The sequence below is a fragment of the Chenopodium album genome, chromosome 9 (genome assembly GCF_948465745.1).
Source record: "Chenopodium album chromosome 9, dcCheAlbu1.1, whole genome shotgun sequence".
Lineage (NCBI taxonomy): Eukaryota > Viridiplantae > Streptophyta > Magnoliopsida > Caryophyllales > Amaranthaceae > Chenopodium > Chenopodium album.
In genome coordinates, this window is record NC_137842.1 from 39,854,281 (window position 1) to 39,870,562 (window position 16,282).

At 36.3% G+C, this 16,282-nt stretch overlaps 1 long non-coding RNA gene across 2 annotated transcripts; it reads left to right on the forward strand.

The window, feature by feature from the left end:
- The first annotated feature begins 1,066 nt into the window (after positions 1-1,066).
- Positions 1,067-3,850, forward strand: LOC145559755 (uncharacterized). Of its 2 annotated transcripts, none has more exons than XR_014092928.1 (5): positions 1,067-1,167; positions 2,260-2,336; positions 2,991-3,092; positions 3,481-3,654; positions 3,746-3,850. It is a non-coding gene; the product is annotated as an uncharacterized LOC145559755 (long non-coding RNA). The 2 variants fall into 2 exon arrangements; XR_014092929.1 differs by lacking the exon at positions 1,067-1,167 and adding an exon at positions 1,599-1,998.
- Positions 3,851-16,282: the final 12,432 nt, after the last annotated feature.

Genomic DNA, 16,282 nt, shown 5'->3' on the forward strand with positions numbered 1-16,282 from the left:
CTATTTCAATTATTTAATTTAATTGTTTGTTTTTATTATTTTACTTGAAGTTACTAACGGTTGTATTTTGTTATTAGAAAGAGATACGAGGCATCGAAGTAAGTAATTTATTTGTTTCATTGATTTTTTGATAAAGAAATCATGCTTACATTATTTTGTTGATTCCTAGTATCATGTTAGGATGTTTTATTGCTTCCTAGCATCATGTTTAGGGTAATAATTAATATCTCACTAGTAGAAAAAGCCTCATTTGCGTCGCCATATTTGCGTCACTCATTCTAAAGAACGAAGCAAATGTGTATTTTTACTATACTTTAAAGTTATTTGCGTCGCTTGTTATTAAAGAAGCGACGCAAAAAACAAATGTATGTTAGCTTTCTATCATTTGCGTCGCTCTTATTTATTAAAGCGACGCAAATAAGTTTATTATTTGCGTCACTCATTTACTGACAAGCGACGCAAATAAGGCACTGAATAATTTGCGTCACTCTTTTAATAAATGAGCGACGCAAATAACAAATTTTCAGCATTTCAGATTTTGTTATTTGCGTCGCATTTTTATTATGAAGTGACGCAAATAACTCTGCTTTAGGTTACCCATTCTGCGCTTTTGACCTTAGCTTTTCACTTTCACTAATTCACTAAACTGCAAATCCCCAGCTTTTCAATTTCGACCCTTCAATCCAACAAATTCGCCCAAAAAACACCCACAAATTCGCCCAAAAAACTGCAAATCCCCAGCAAATTCAACATCCAAAATCGCAATCAAGTTCAACACCCATAATCGGCAGCAAATCCGAGCAATTTCGAGCTAAAATTTAGACCAAAAACCCTAATTAATTCGAACCCTTAAACCCCAGAAAAGTTGATTATTTTCGACCAAAAATCCCCCATTTCGAGCAAAAAATGTACTCAATTCCATACGAATTCGAACCGTAGAAACCCCAAAAAATTCAATTAAAAATCCTGCTGAAAAAATTCGAGCAATATCTAATATTTTTGAGTGGAAAAATCGCTTAATTTCGCCCCCAAAAACCCGAGGAAGTTCAAGCAAATTACAGCAATGTTGAATTTTTGAATTTTCGAGTGGAAAAATTGCTTAATTTCGCCCCCAAAAATCGATTTCGGCTCGACATTGTTGAATTTTAGAAATCAATTTCACCTATGGTAAGATTGCTTCTATTTATGTTCAATCTTTTCATGGTAGATAGAATGTAGCATTTAACTTGAACTTTTAGTGTTAGTTCACTAATTAGAATGTTCAATCTTTTATGTTCAATCGATTTCGGCTCGGACTTGGTTTAATTTCAGGTTTAGTGTTAGTTCACTAATTAGAATTTATATGGCAGATTTAATTGAATTTTTATAATTTTCAGTCATTGAATTTTCATTTGAGCATATTGCATACTTGTGAATTTCAGTCATTGAATTTTTGAAGTCAATTTTCATCTGAGCATATTGCATAGTCATTGAATTTATATGGCTGTTTTGCAATATTTTACTGGTTGCTTGTTTGCATCTTTGAACAGTCTATAGAATAGCATAGTCATTTGAGCATATTGCATAGTCCCTAAAAATGTTGCATGATAAGCCAGGCCTCTAGCTTATGTCCTAATAGAGAAGTGATATTGTAATTGGAATGCTAGGCTTAATCATCTGGGATCTTTTCAATATTATGTACGGTATAATTATGGAGCAAATATTGAACTTTTTCTCTTTGGGTCTTTGACCTTTAGAAGTAGGCGGATACTTGTGAAGGTATCACAGCCTCACAGGTTATGTACTCAGCCTTAGTTTTTCTCTGGCGTGTAGGAAATTGTCTTTTACTTTCTCTATGTAGTTTAGTTAAGTAAGGAGCTTATTATTACTTCATGTTATTGGCGTAGGAGTGCAGTCAACTTGACATAGTTGTTCACCTGCAAAGCCTGCTTTTATGCGATCTGTTCTTCCACCCAGTGAAATACTATTGCACTGTTCAAAGCCTGGATACAATTTGCGGTAAAAGTTTTTTGGGGCTTTTTTTTTTTTTTTTTGAAATACCATGGTTTCTTTGAAGTTTCAAACTTCAAACTAAAGTAATTTAATAGATTGTGTTCTTTTACTATGGATAATTGTTAGTGCTCCATTTGTTCTGCAAATTTGTTTGCATTTAGTCTGTAGATTTTTACAGTTGCTGTTTTGCAATATACTACTAGTTGACATCTATGATTCTTTGAATGTCTTATTAAAATTATTTTTTATCATTTAATTTTTTTGTAGGCATCATCATAATGGGCGATGGGAAGCACGAATTGGGTGCGTTTATGAGAACAAGTACCTCTACTTAGGCACTTTCAGTAATGTCCTGAACTCTATTTCTCTCGTGCTCGCTCTTGTTCTATGAGATTTAGGATCACGAGCACACACGCAAATACGTGGTCAGACAAAGTGATTATCATAATCACAGGGACAAAGATACTTAATATTTGGACTGTCCCTTTTGGTTTGGTCACTTTCTGTGATCATCATATATAGTATATGTTGTATGTATTCCTGTCCACTATAAACAATAAGATATAAAGTAAAGGGGGTGAGTACGGTACCAGTAGATCTGCCATTAATAAAAAAATTACTCCTACGGACTGACATGGCGTCACGTGAGTCAAATATTGTGAATACCTCTTAGGAATGGGTTGCTTGATCTGATTTTATGAAGAAAATTATTAGTATGATTAATTAATTAGGTAAGGTTTTGGTGAAAATTATGATCCACTAAGATTCCTGCTCTTTGCATTGCTTGAACCCCGTCACACCTGACTATTACATATGCAGTTATGCACCCCCACCTTTACTTATAAAGATATGTAATAAAGTCAAATTTGATCAGAAAAGAAAACAAAAAGAGGATTAAAGAATAGAATCAATGCCGAATAACAACTTTTATGTCACATACATGGTAGATTAAGTTGAATCAACTATGTTGGTTTAATATATGTAATTTTTTATGGCAGATTCTTAATTATGCGGAAGTGAATTCCACAAGTTGCTCGAGGTTCTGGTTGTGGACAAACGATTAAGGCGGTAGTACGCATACGAGATTGTCTTCACTTGTGGTATATATATCTGAACCATTCTTTGCAATATTAACTTATTTGTTCTGGTTGGTATAATGATTGTGAATTGTATGAGAGTTTTAATTGTGATATAATTGATTGGAATTGCAATAATAATTGCATCATTGACTTAGATACCCGTTCAGGGCTTACTCATTAGGAGTAAGTCTTGAATAGTCCCCGGTTTGGGACTGTTCTTGAATGTTCTATCTCATTTAGGTGATAACTACTTGAATTGTTTTGGATCTAAGAAGATCATGGCTCACTATTTCCCGATTGTTCTCTGGGTACATATGTTGATAGCCGATTATCTACATTGTGTGCTTGGAGAACTGTAGGGAAATGCTGCATATACCATTTATAATGTTATTACATGATATATATGTAGGGCCTTGAGTGACTTACTCGATACGGAGGAAGTGGCTTCCATTGGATTCATGTGTCCGGAAATGATTTCAGAAACCTATTTGCATAGTGATGCTGATCGTATCCTACTATACATGACACATGTGATGGAAAAACAAAAATCTAAGCAGTTCATCTTATGCCCATACCATGAAAAGTATAAACTTTGAACTTGTATTTATTTGAACTTTGCAAATTGTTGATATTATTTTACTCTTTTACAAATGTGTGTCTAATTTATTATGTAGGAATCATTGGGTTCTTTTGGTCTTATGCATGGCTAAGCGTGAAGTCATCATCTTTGATTCTTTGAGGCAGAAGCGAAATTTAGCAATTAAGTTTGCAATGACAAAGTAAGTCTAGTTTGTTATTAATGTCATGATTTTATGTGTGTAAGGGTAATATATATGTTATTTGTTTCAAATGTGTAGTGTTTTTCGAAGTTTTAAGGCATTCAGTGGACAATCTAGGGGAAGTAAATTGACATGGCATTTGGGACAGGTTACCTTAATTTCTGACCCTAAATTTTAGTTTCTTAATAATTGAAGTATAGCAATTTAATTCAACTTACAAATATATTACATGTAGTGTCCTCAACAATTGGGTGGACGTGAGTGTGGCTACTACGTCATGCGTTATATGTACGAAATACTTGAACATCACCATAGCAGTGAAGATCTTATTCAGGTATGAGTTGTCAAATATTTCATTTTTTGTTTGATAAATACAATTTGATGTTAGCTACAATCTTGAATTAAAACTTTCCTCTTGTATATTTGTTGTGTTGATAGGATTTTTCAAGAACTACACCGTACACCGAGGAGGAGATAAATGAGATCCGAGATATTTGGGCAGAGTATTTTATATGTAATGTTGAACTTTAGATTTACCACTTAGCGCATGTTTGACTCTTGTTTTGGATTATAGGCTTGAAATGAAGTAATTTGGTTAATTGGTGTTGGGATTATGAGTATAATGTCTATGATATTGAGATGTAATCTTATTGGACAGGTTGTTAATATAATGCCGTCATTCCCAATTTTATGGGTAGGCCAAATTACAAAGGAGACTCTGCCGAAATTTACATTTGCATTATTCAATAATATTGCATTTTAATTTCAATTATATTAGTGTTAGCATATTACTTTATACCTAGGAAAACAGGTACTACAAACATATACAAGGCAATTATTATATTATAATTAAAAAAAAAAAATTCACCTCATTTGCGTCACTCATTAAACAAACAAGTGACGCAAATACAACAGTTTTGTATTGTCTACTCAGTTATTTGCGTCACTCCTACATAAACAAGTGACGCAAATAACAAAAAATGCATATATTGGAAGAGTCATTTGCGTCGCTTGTTTATGAAGGAGCGACGCAAATAACAAAAAAAGTTTAGCAAAAGAGTCATTTGCGTCGCTTGTTTATAAAGGGGCGACGCAAATGACTTAAAATAAGTTTATCAGAAAAGTCATTTGCGTCGCTCTTTTATAAAGGAGTGACGCAAATGTCAAAAAATAAGTTTTTAAAAAAAGTCGTTTGCGTCGCTTGTTTATAAAGGAGCGACGCAAATGACAAAAAATAAGTTTATAAAAAAAGTCATTTGTGTCGCTTGTTTATAAAGGAGCGACGCAAATGACTCTTATTTGCGTCGCCCCTAGGAGCGACGCAAATGACTTAAAAGTCATTTGCGTCGCGAGCAGTTGCGTCGCTCATAGAAGCGACGCAAATACACTATAAATGAGCGACGCAAATGAGGCTTTTTCTACTAGTGTCTCTAATATCAAGTATGATTAAAATAATGCTTCCTATTTCTTTCCTAATATCATGTTGGTGTTATGTTAGAGGTTTGAACTTTAATGTTTAGTGACATGCTAGGGTTTGATATTAATCTTGTTAGTATCATGCCTAGGATTTTGCTATTAATATTATGCTTTATTTTTAACTTGATTATTATTTTTATAATTATTTTTATGATTATTGTGTTGCTTATTATTGTTATTGCTTGATCACACCTTTTATGCATGTTTAAAGGGAATCTGTACTTGTAATTCCGCTTAATAAGATAATTAATAATCTTGTTTAGGATAATATGATTATAATTCAAGTGATCGTCAACAATAGATTTATTTGTGTATTAATATTCAACCAACATAGATTAAACAGGCTTAGGGTTGACCTATCGATTGCATGTTAGTCAGAAAGCGCACATGAATACGATCAGAATAAAGTAGAGGCCTATTATTAGGGCAGGTTTAATCTCTTTTAGGTTGGATTTGTACCTTCATCCCCGAACACCAGTCATGGTTTCAGACCTATTGGAGCTAACAATCCCCTGGATCGTTTAGGGGTGTAACCTTCACCTTGTGAACGGTTTTTAAGTTCCTAAAACTTGTTGGGGACTCTTTTGCTCTAGCTTCTTTCCCTTTGGACACCACCATGCTTAAATGTATGATCACAGTGAGGTTCATGTTTGGGATAATGCTTGAAATATTCCCTACAATTTTTGGCAAATCCACTGGGGAGGATTTCTATTTTAATTCCTAAAATTTATTTTGGCAATGATTTAGAATGAGTGGATGAGACTCCAAAATTTCTAAGTATCTCATGTGCGTAATTCCTAAAATCTTGTTAGTATCATGCCTAGGATCATGCTAATATAATTACGCATTAATATGATTATTATTGGTAAGAATATTATGTTTCTTGATGATATATTATTATTGTTATTGCTTGATCACACCTTTTATAAATGTTCAAAGGGAATTTGTACTTGTAATCATGCTTAATAAGATAATTAATAATCTTTTTTAGTGCTAATATGATTATAATTCAAGTGATCGCCAATAATAGTTTTATTTATGAATTAATATTCAACCAACATAGATTAAACAGGTTTAGGGTAAACCAATTGATTGTATGTTAGTCAGAAAGCGCACATGAATACGAGAAGAAAAAAGTAGAGGCCTATTTTTAAGGCAAGTTTAATCTCTTTTAGGTTGGATTTGTACCTCATCCCCGAACTTCCAGTCATGCTCCAAGACCTATTCGAGTTAACGACCTCCTGGATCGCTAAGGGGTGTGACCTTCACCCTTTGAAAAGTTTACAAGTTCCTAAAACTTTTTGGCGACTCTTTTGCTCTAGCTTCCTTCCCTTTGGACGCCACCATGCTTTAAATGTAACGTATGATCGCAGTGGGGCTCAAGTGTGAGATGACTTGAAATATTCCCTACAGTTTTTAGCGAATCCACTGGGGAGTATTTCTATTTTAATTCCTAGAATTTATTTTGGCAATGATTTAGAATGAGTGTATGAGACACGAAAAGTTCAAAGTATTTCATGTGCGTAATTATTATTAACATTGTTGGCATAAGCATAAAAAGGTTCTCAGTGGAAAGACCATCCGTAATGAGTAAAAACATAGGATTTTTCCACGTAGGAATCTAGGGAAATATCATTCACAACTAAAATCAAAATAATGCTACAATAAAATTGGAAAATTCAAGAATAGAAAGTTGTCGAGGCATGTAGGAATTAGCGTTAAGAAAACAGCGTCAGCACCAGATGACGACGTTATTTTCTCACGCTGAATTCTTTCACTGTTGAGCCAAAAATCTAGCATTTTGTTTCGACTAGCTAGTTTTCTAGTAATGTTTGCTCGGTTTTACTTCCTGGTTGAATTTTTCCTTATTTTTTGAAACCCATATGTGTTCTACATATGGACATAACCCTTTGAGAATGTTGAATTCACCAAACCATGGAAGCGAGTTTAACTCGCGGGATCCCATCCACACGCGCCGACCCTTCCAAAGGTAAGGCTTCCGCGCAGTGCATCCAGACTCATAACCTTAAACCCTCTTTGACTAACCCCTATCCTGAACTTTAGATAACTAGAGCCATGGTTAGGTTGCAAACTCATTGCATTATATCGTTACTATGTGACTACTTGTGCATTATTTGCTGTATGCATGTGTTTTTTTTTTTCTAACCGTTTGTTTGACTTGTGTATGAGTTAAATAAATAAAAATAAGGGTTTTTCTAAGCTAGACCCCTAAGGTATTCGAGTTTCTAAGGTGTACCCATGCTTTTTTAAGTTTCTACGCTATGCCCTTCAACTCCTTATCCCCTTATTAGTTGTTTAAAAGTTAATTCAGAATGTGATTTCGTGGCTTCAGTTTTCGTTATTAGGGTTGCGGTGGCTAAGTCCTACCATTTCCTTACCTTTTATCATTTTTCTATTAAATTTATCGTTAAATTTAGGTGACGTGGAAGTCCCAAGGAGGGTACCATTCATTAATGGTAGTGAGTGGAGGGGCACAAATTACAAATTTGAAAAAGTATGGGTACACCTTAGAGATTCAACTACCTTAGGGGTATAGCTTAGAACAACCCTAAAAATAATGACTAAAAGGACTTTGCTAATTTAATTAATTAGTTAATTGATAAATGATTATAGTAAATAAATTGATCAAACTGGACATAGTACGACTTTCAGGCTAATCCCTTTAGAGGAAAACATTGGAAACAGTCCCAGATCGATGTTCCATAACGGCGCAATGATTTGGACTGTGGCGCCATGAAAGTGCAGCTGGTACTCAAGAAGCGGGGGGTTGAATTGAGTACAGGGCAGTGTTAGAAATTATTGGATTTTCTTCTATTTATGTAGGGGGACCAGATGATGAACTGGTCCTGCAGCGGAAACAGAAAATACAATAAATAATCAACACAAAGATTTAACGAGGTTCAGCTCAACTCTGAGCCTACGTCCTCCACTACCCTAATTACTTTTATTAATCAACTCTGAAAAACAAAAGCAATTACAAATGATCACACTCGTGATCCCCACACCTAACTCTAGGTGTCACTTCGCACTTGAACTCACAAGCACTTGCACTCACACTCGTAAATGCTACCCAATCACTAACCTCTTAGTGATTCAATACAAACCCTTTGTTTCCCTCTAAATGCTTCCACTCAAAGCTTACAAGAGATAATTACAAAACAATTCTTACTGTGTGCATAAATAGTTTGTAAGAGATGAACTAACTATTTCCCTTAGAGTGTATTTCGAGCTTTCAAAGATAGAGAATTTTTTTTCAGAAAAGCTCACTCGAAATTCTGATCGAGTTTATGCTTTTATAAGGTTGGGAGATGAATTCTTTCGTGATCTTTTCAGATCATAACTTAGGAAAATAGAATATCTTTTATTTTGTAAATAAGAGATATTCTAAGATATTATTCTACTTTCCATAAATGGGTAGAATAATATATTCTAAGTTATATGCGAAATAATTCATCTCCAACTCTGCATAAACTGAATCAATTAGTTTAGTAAATATTCTCTAAGGATAGGAAATATATATTCCAGAAAATATTTACTGAACTAATGTCCAGGTTCACGAAACAAGCTACGAAGCAGCTGTTTTCTAACCTGTTAGTGTCCTAGAGATCAGGTCAACTTTTCCTGATCTCTACAACACTAAATATTCTAAGTAAGGGATACAGATAGCTTACGTACAAACATCCATGCACACTTAACATTATAAAGACTACAAAGATCAACTATCCTAATCTGAGAGACTTCATAATCTTCAAGTCTTGACGGCCTTCCTTGATAGAACATTCTGATACATATTTCTTGAATGCTTTGATTCAAAAGGACTTCATATTGCCTCAAGTACTTGGGATAGCTGTTCCTGTTCAAAATGTCAGTTGATATGATATAAAACCAACAAGAACCAGCTAGTCAGCTGTTTGTCATCACTCAAAACCTTAAGTGACTCAACAAATTCCCCCTTTTTGATGATGACAAACACTTTGAAGTTTCCTGCACCTGCACGTTAGTGAGAAACAGCAAAGTAAAGAAAGTTCTAATCTACACTTAAGAAGACAAGACTTTCTACTAGACTTTCTACACAAGGGATATCTTGTGTAAAAGACTTATGACACTGATGACTGACCAGGATAGCCATCTTTATTTAAAAGAAACAACTTGTTTTTGGATTTTTGGAAAAAGACACTGAAACAGTTAGTTAATCTAACTGTTCTCTCTATTTTAACTTGTTTTTGTGATTATCTGACTCAAGGAAATAAAAGACGCAATCTAATTGTCTAACAAGGCCTTTTCAGAAACTTCAACCTGCTTTTCCCCCTTTTGGCATCATTAAAAAGCATTCAAAAAATAGAATTGCACACCAAAATATCGCAAGTAAGCCAAAAATCAGTAGTTTCAACCACTGATCAATCTCAATGCTGCAGGTTAGCACAAACAGGTTATTCAATCACATGAAACAGAAAAAGCTTAAAACTGTTCAGGATTACACACCAGAAAGTTAGAAACATAATAGAAAACACACTGCATGAAAAACAGTCTAGCAGTGTGGGAGAACAGCAAATATTATGGCAGTTAATGGAAGGGGAGGGGGAGACTGAAGTGATCATTCATCATCATCTTCATCCTCTTCTTCATCCTCTGGGTTGATCTCCTCCTCGAAGTCAGAACCTTCCTCAGCTGTCTTTTCTTCTTCCTTCTTCTCCTTTTCCTCTGTCTCTTCTTCTTCTTCCTCATCAGATTCATTTTCCTCTTCTTCAGAACCCTCTCCTTTTTCAGCATCAGGACCCTTCTCACTGGAGGATTCCTCATCATCCGTCTCAATGATCCTACAGTGTGTAGAGTCAAACTGCATCCCAGACTCTGGGGGCAACAGGTGATCAATCACCCTGCAAATAGTGAGGAATTTCCTGTTGTTCATAAGCTTGTCAAGCTTCCTTTCTTCTTCAGCCAGCACTAGACTGGCAGCCAACTTTATGATCCTCTCATCCTGCCTTTCCAACTTGGCAAGAAGCATTGCCACATCCTCAGGAGTGATTTCCTCCTGGTTCCCTGCATCCCTTGGGCTACTTTCTTGACCTACAAAAGTCAGCCTCTTTCCAGAGTAGTCAATCTTCTTCTGAGTGAGTATTTTCTTGGAGAACAACTGAAGACTCACCACCTCACCAGAAAAAGAAAACTTGGGATTCTGCTCCTTGATGATTTTGCAGATAAAAGAACCATAAGGCAGGGAGTTGTGGGATGAAGCATGGCAGTACAACATGTGCTCCATCATTAGAGCAGGCAGATTAACCTTAACCTTTTTCAGGATCAGATAGATCAGGACCATGTCCATGATCCTAACAGTACCTCTGCCTTGACCCTTGGGCAGAAAGACCTTCAAACACATGGAGTGCAGAACCAACATAATTGCCTCCCTAAAGTCACTAGGGGAACCAGCTTCTTCCTTCTTTCCAAACAAAAACTGAGTAACCTCCTCAGGTGTTACTCCTCCCATTAGGGGCCACCCATCACTGCTATATCTACCAAAACCATCTCTAGGTATACCCAGCAACTCAGATAAAACAGACTCAGAAACATGTACAATACTACCAGAAACAGTTGATGCCACAGACATATCAATGTTTTGCTTTAGATTAACAAAGAACTGACGAACAGGACCAACAAAAGCATCATTTAAATCATTAAACAGAGACATCCATCCTTGGAACGCAAGAAGTTCCTTAACTTGACTCAAAGCAGGAATATCAAAATATTCATTCTCAACACCACAACCAGATAACACAGTCCTAGAACTTAAAGAAGTTGCACCAGTACTGGGGTTAACAGGTTGTTTACCTTTAGCAGCCTTGGAGATACGGGAAACAGATGATGTTGCTTTCCTTTTCTCTCCTCTCTTAGACTCAGATGGTGTAGTCTCCTTCTCTTCTGAGCCCTTAATGACCTTTGAAGCAGCCCTAGTCTGCCTTTTCCTTACAGAACCAGTAGTGGTACCAGCAACCACCTTGGTCACCACTACATCTAGATCCTCCTCCATTTTCTTGTCCTCCTTCTCCTCATTCAATCCTTCATCAGCCAGTTCCTCTAACTGTTTTTCAAGTTTCTTGGCTATCTTTTTAACAGGTTCCTTATCCACAACAGCTGGGAGCAGCAAGCTGCAGCAGCTATGTATTCAGATTCTGCTGTGGATAAAGCAACAAAATTTTATTTCTTTGATCCCCATGAAATCAAGCAGGGACCTAAGAAATGTGCCATACCAGATGTGCTCTTTCTGTCTACTAGGAATCCAGCATAATCTGCATCTGTGTATCCTAATAGTTTAATTGAACCATCTTTGGGGTACCACAAGTACAGGTCATCTGTTCCTACTAAGTATCTAAATATTCTCTTGACAGCCTTTAGGTGAGATTCTTTGGGATTGCTTTGAAAACGTGCACACAATCCCACAGAAAACACTATATCTGGCCTACTAGCTGTCAAGTAGAGAAGAGAACCAATCATACCTCTAAACAGTGTAGCTTCCACACTCTCTCCTTTATCATCACTGTCTAGCTTTGCATTTGTAGGAATTGGAGTTGCATATGATTTACTGTCTTGCAATCCATACTTCTTGATTAGTTCCTTTAGATACTTCTGTTGATGTATCATGATCCCATCAACTGTTTGCTTGATCTGCAATCCTAGGAAGAATCCTAGTTCTCCCATCATGCTCATCTCAAATTCACTTTGCATCAGATCTGCAAACTCACTACACAAAATTTGATTAGTAGCACCAAATATTATATCATCTACATATATCTGTACTACAATCAAATCAAAATTCCTGGTTTTGATAAAGAGGGTCTTATCAACCGTTCCCCTTCTATAGTCATGTTCCATCAGAAAGTTGGACAGCCTTTCATACCAAGCTCTAGGAGCTTGTTTAAGACCATAAAGTGCCTTGTCCAGCTTATATACATGATTTGGGAATTGACTATCAGCAAAGCCAGGGGGCTGCTCAACATATACTTCTTCTTTCAAATAACCATTAAGAAATGCTGTCTTAACATCCATTTGAAAGAGCTTAATGTTCTTATGAGCAGCAAAGGCAATCAAGATCCTTATTGCCTCAAGTCTAGCTACTGGGGCAAAGGTTTCATCATAATCAATGCCTTCTTGCTGATTATAACCTTGCACGACCAGTCTAGCTTTGTTTCTGACTATAGTACCCAGATCATCCAATTTGTTTCTGAAGACCCACCTGGTACCTATGACTGACCTGTTCTCAGGTCTTGGCTCAAGATGCCATACTTTATTTCTTTCAAATTGATTTAATTCATCTTGCATAGCCAAAACCCAATCAGGATCTTTTAAAGCCATCTTGTAGTCAGTTGGTTCTATATTAGATAAAAATGAGAAAAATGCACAAAAGTTTTCATAAACAGCTCTCCTAGTCTGAATACCTCTACTGATATCACTCAGAATTTGTTCAGTAGGATGAGAAGATTTATATTTAAAAATGCTAGGCCTAGGTGCATTCTCATTTAATCCATCAGAACCATCATGCATCCCTGGTTCATTTGTGCCATCGAATTGGTTTTGCACAGATGGACCAGTATGCTGAGATGTTCCCCCTACCTCCCTTACCTGGGTGGAAAACTTGTCCTGAAAGTTTTCTGTTCCCCCTGAGGTGTTGCTTTCTCCATTTACTTGGGGGCCTTCATCTCCATCCTCATGAGTATCTACTTGTTGAGGATCTCCTTCATTGTGACCAAGTCCTTCACCAGCAGCATCTGGTGAACCAGTAGGTGAACCTGGCTCTTCTAAGGAAACAGCAGTTGATTCTCCTGTAAAATACAAAAGTCCTATCTCATCTAAGTCATCAACCTGCACATTCTCACAACACATATTAACTTCATCAAAGACTACATGAACACTTTCTTCAACACACAAAGTTTTCTTATTGAATACTTTATATGCCTTACTGTGAGAAGAATAACCAAGGAAAACAGCTTCATCACTTCTTGGATCAAATTTTATCCAAGCTGTTCTTACCATTATTATGCACATAACACTTACAACCAAAGGTTCTGAAGTATGCTATGTTTGGTTTCCTTCCTCTAAGTAGTTCATATGGAGTCTTCTTCATTTGAGGCCTTAACATCAACCTATTTAACATGTGACAAGCTGTATTTACAGATTCTGCCCAAAAAGACTTGGGGAGACAACTCTCAATGAGCATTGTTCTTGCCATTTCTTCCAAAGTCCTGTTCTTCCTCTCAACTACTCCATTTTGTTGAGGAGTTCTTGGGGCAGAGAAATTGTGAGAAACTCCATGTTCCCTGCAGAACTCTATGAAGCTAGAGTTATCAAACTCTGATCCATGATCAGATCTTATGGCAGCCAGTTGATGATTGATCTTGTTCTGAACCTGCTTTACTAACACAATGAACTCATCAAAAGTTTCATCTTTAGAAGACAGAAATAGAGCCCATGTGTATCTGGAATAATCATCAACAATGACACACACATATCTAGAACCATTTCTACTTTGGACTCTCATGGGTCCACATAAATCAATATGAATAAGTTCTAGAGGTCTGCTGGTACTGATAGTTTTCTTTGGCTTAAAAAAGGATTTGACCTGTTTCCCTTTAGCACATTCTTCACAAACTCTATCTGCTTCAAACTTGATGTTAGGCAGGCCTATCACCAATTCTTGAGACCTGAGTTTGTTAAGAAGTCTAAAGCTGACATGTCCCATCCTTTTATGCCAAAGCCACTGGTCCCTATCAGAAACAGCACTCAAACAGATGGACTTGTTCTCAGGGATTTGGTTTAAATAAGTAATGTAAACGTTTTCATGTCTGAATCCCTGGCAGACAAGTTCATTTGTTTGCAAATTCACTATGTGACAAAGGTTGTCTTTGAACTCAACTTTATTACCTTTATCACATAATTGTGAAATACTCAAGAGATTATGTTGTAAACCATCAACATAATATACATCACTAATAGCATGGGAAAGTGACTTACCAACCTTACCAATTCCAAGAATGGTACCTTTGCTGTTATCACCAAAAGTCACCTTTCCCCCTTCATGAGCTGTAAGTGAGAGAAACTGTTTCCTATCCCCTGACATGTGTCTTGAGCAGCCACTGTCCAAATACCAGTAGGTATTGTCTCTCACTTCAGCCTGCACAGGAAATTCAAACATTAGCTTTAGGAACCCAAATCTTTTTGGGTCCCTTTCCAACAACAGATTCAAGCAAGTCTTTTCTAACCCAAATCTGCTTAACATTTTTCTTATTTTTATCCAATCTACTTTTCCTGTCTTTACACTCATATTTCTTATGGCCATTCTTGCCACAATGATAGCATACATGCATGTCTTTTGCTAAGACATACTTACCTTTCTTATATTCCTGTAACCATGTAGTATCTCTGGGAGACCAGTTCCTCCTGTTCCCCTTCCCAGTATAACCAAGTCCCCTTCTACCACTGTTTCTAGCAGTTAAAGTTAACTGGTTCAATGAGTTCTGGGATTGGAGGACTTTATCCATTCTCTTCTTAAATTCTATGAACTCTCTGTCCTTTAAGTTCATTTTCTCATGCAGGGATAAATTCTGGTCAACAACTATCTCAAAGTCAAGCTTAGCTCTTTCAAGCTCAGCTTGCAATTTTGAAATATTTGAATCATGCAAAACTACAGAATCACATGAATTAGTCTTTCTAAGCTGGGCTAACTCAACCTGCAAGCTACAAATTTTAGCTTCACATTCATCATGCATATTACTAGAAACAGTTTCAGAACCAGTACTTTTGCTGTTCTTAACTAGGACATATGCTTTATATAGTTCCTCTACATCATCAACTAACAAGTTGAATCCTTCTAACAGTTTAGACCTATTTAGAGCACTTGCCTTAGATTTTATACTATCAAAGTCATACAAGTCATCACCACTATAATCAAGCACATTAATGACACAACTTGTGAACTGTTTCTCACATTCATCATCACTGTCATCACGCAAACCCATATCAGATTTTATTCTCTGAATTTCAAGTTTGCTTTGATCTAAAGCAATCTCTAGTTCAGCTACTTCCTGCTTCAAGTTAGCACAGACACTTTCCAACAGATCACAACTTGAATTAGCAATATCATATTCTTTAGACTTTTCTTTAAACTTTCTCTTAAAATCATGATAAGCAATTCCAAGTTCTAAACATTGATCTAAAGCACTACTAGCACATTCCATCAAGTTTTCTCTATCATAAAAGAGCATATCCTTTTTTATCTGATCAATGTTTACCTGATGTTGATCCAAGGGGTGCTTCTTTGCCATGAGGCAGTGGACATCTGAGCTGGTTCCTTTGCTGTTCCTGGTACCTTCTTCTGAACTTTGATTCAGTATTGCTGTCATACATACATCTGACTGACTTGAATCATCTCCCTCTTCATCACTGTCTGTATCTCCCCAGACAGCAGCAACCATGGCCTTTTTGTAGGCCATCTTGTCTGCTTCCTTGGACTGGTTGTCCTTCCATTGAGGACAATTCTTCACAAGGTGTCCCTTCTCACCACACTTAAAGCATCCTGTTGCAGAGAAGTTGTTAGATTTTTTATTTGATGCATTATTAAACTTACCCTTGATGAATTTTCCCTTCTGGTTTCTGAAACTTCTTTCAAACCTTCTAGCCATCATTCCTATCTCATCATCCTCATCTTCGACTGTTCCCTTTAGTGCAATTCCTTTTGCTGGTACCTTCTCTGACTTAGATCCAACCAGCATTTCATGGGTCATGCTTCATAAATGGCTGTAACCTTGGGAGTCCATTCACCTGTCAAACTTCTCAAAATCTTTCTAACAAGATCTTCATCAGTAAAGCTTTTACCAAGAGATTTTAAATCATTTACAATAGTCATGAATCTACCAAAACAAGTATTAATATCTTCATCCTTAAACA